This window comes from Nansenia antarctica (assembly GCF_963989245.1).
Source record: "Nansenia antarctica genome assembly, chromosome: 4".
Classification (NCBI taxonomy): domain Eukaryota; kingdom Metazoa; phylum Chordata; class Actinopteri; order Argentiniformes; family Microstomatidae; genus Nansenia; species Nansenia antarctica.
The window spans coordinates 50,998,687-51,001,186 of record NC_137689.1 but is presented as its reverse complement, the minus strand read 5'-3'; the positions used below and the strand labels follow the sequence as shown (position 1 = coordinate 51,001,186).

Sequence of the window (2,500 nt, the reverse complement as noted above, 5' to 3'; positions counted from 1 at the left end):
TGACTTCTCCCTGTTGAAGCACACTCGCTGAGGGTGGGGGACAGAGAGAAAGGGCATTATCACACAGACCCACAAGAAATATTCTGTAGTGATAAATGGAGAAGACACCAGCACATAGGAATGTTAATGTTTTTCTAGTTTGTTGTTTTGTTGTGGTGTGTTAATATTACGATATTAGGTTTTCAGAGAAGCTCGACAACATCTTGCCGTCTTTTAGCTCTTTGCTTGATGCCAATGATTTACTCCAGTGTGTGTCAGTGTCTGGCGTACTGCTAGGCCATCTCTTATGCTATCAAGCAATCGTCCAGTAGGAACCCCTTGGTAGTAGTTTGTGGATGTTTCACTTCATCCTTCAAGCTGTATTTCACATCCACTCTATGTTGAAAGTGCATTTGACACGTGTCATACACTTAACAATACGCTGCTCAAAACACTTTTTTTTATTTCACCCGGAGGAAAATGAAGATATTGTACAGGTTGATATTGTCCCATCACATCTTAATATGACCTACTCTACTTCGAGTTTATGTGCCTTTTTATGGCTGGAGAACCATCTGTCTGGAGTGTGTGTCTGCCTCTAGTGTTATACATCCACTAGTTCAGATTAGATTAGATTCAACGTTATTATCATTGCAGAGTACAAGTACCAGACAACGAAATGCAGTTTAGCATCTCACCAGAAGTGCAAATAGTGATAGGTAGTTAGTGGTATATACAGGAGAGTATAGTAGTAAGCTATGTACAGTTATGGCAGCTATGTACACTATGGTGTATACAGCTCCATTGTCCTGTCTGCCCTGTTAGCGTAGCAACGCTATCCGGTACACTGATATTAAGCTGTGTTTCATAGAAAATCTTAATGTTGCAGTCAATAATCCTCGTCTGTGAGGTAATCTAGAGTTTGAGTTCATCCATTTTGTTCGCTAGTGAGCGAACATTGGCGAAAAATAAACTGGCCAAGGATAATCTGTTCGGATCGCATTGTTGTTTAACCCGCAGGCCTCGGAGATGGCTCAGACCTGGCCTGTGGTCACGTCTCAGATGGCTCAGGCCTGGCCTGTGGTCACATCTCCGGCGAGAGGCATTCCTCCTCGGGGGAACACTTCCACTTACTCCCATAGACCTAGCGAGCAGTTTGTGCTGCGGGATCCGATGTCCAATAATGCTAGTGTTGGGACTGAGGCACTGGCATGGGCTAGTGTTGGACTAGTGTTGGACTAGTGTTGGACTAGTGTTGGTTAGTGTTGGTTAGTGTTGGACTAGTGTTGGACTAGTGTTGGTTAGTGTTGGACTAGTGTTGGACTGGTGTTGGACTAGTGTTGGACTAGTGTTGGACTAGTGTTGGACTAGTGTTGGACTAGTGTTGGACTAGTGTTGGTTAGTGTTGGACTAGTGTTGGACTAGTGTTGGTTAGTGTTGGTTAGTGTTAGGTTAGTGTTGGTTAGTGTTGGACTAGTGTTGGTTAGTGTTGGTTAGTGTTGGACTGGTGTTGGACTAGTGTTGGTTAGTGTTGGACTAGTGTTGGACTAGTGTTGGTTAGTGTTGGACTAGTGTTGGACTGGTGTTGGACTAGTGTTGGACTAGTGTTGGACTAGTGTTGGTTAGTGTTGGACTAGTGTTGGACTGGTGTTGGACTAGTGTTGGACTAGTGTTGGACTAGTGTTGGTTAGTGTTGGACTAGTGTTGGGTTAGTGTTGGACTAGTGTTGGACTAGTGTTGGACTAGTGTTGGACTAGTGTTGGACTAGTGTTGGACTAGTGTTGGTTAGTGTTGGACTAGTGTTGGACTGGTGTTGGACTAGTGTTGGACTAGTGTTGGACTAGTGTTGGACTAGTGTTGGGCTAGTATTGGACTAGTGTTGGACTAGTGTTGGTTAGTGTTGGTTAGTGTTAGGTTAGTGTTGGACTAGTGTTGGTTAGTGTTGGACTAGTGTTGGTTAGTGTTGGTTAGTGTTGGACTGGTGTTGGACTAGTGTTGGTTAGTGTTGGACTAGTGTTGGACTAGTGTTGGACTAGTGTTGGTTAGTGTTGGACTAGTGTTGGACTAGTGTTAGGTTACTGTTGGAGTAGTGTTGGTTAGTGTTGGACTAATGTTTGGTTATTGTTAGGTTAGTGTTGTCTAGTGTTGGGTTAGTGTTAGGTTAGTGTTGGACAAGTGTTGGGTTAGTGTTAGGTTAGTGTTGGACTAGTGTTGGGTTAGGTTAGTGTTGCACTAGTGTTGGGTTAGTGTTAGGTTATCGTTGAACTAGTGTTGGATTAGTGTTGGGTTAGTGTTGGACTAGTGTTGAGTTAGTGTTGGACTAGTGTTGGACTAGTGTTGGACTAGTGTTGGGTTAGTGTTAGGTTAGTGTTGGTTAGTGTTGGGTTAGTGTTGGACTAGTGTTGGGTTACTGTTGGACTAGTGTTAGGTTTGTGTTGGTTAGTGTTGGGTTAGTGTTGGACTAATGTTGGGTTAGTGTTGGGTTAGTGTTGTCTAGTGTTGGGTTAGTGTTGGGTTAGTG

General features: G+C 43.7%; 1 protein-coding gene across 1 annotated transcript in view; it reads left to right on the top strand.

Moving 5' to 3' along the window:
* The window catches only part of ap3b1a (adaptor related protein complex 3 subunit beta 1a), a gene marked incomplete at its 5' end in the record, with an annotated part of 55,773 nt that overhangs the window by 9,857 nt on the left and 43,416 nt on the right, over window positions 1-2,500 (top strand). The window lies entirely within an intron of this gene.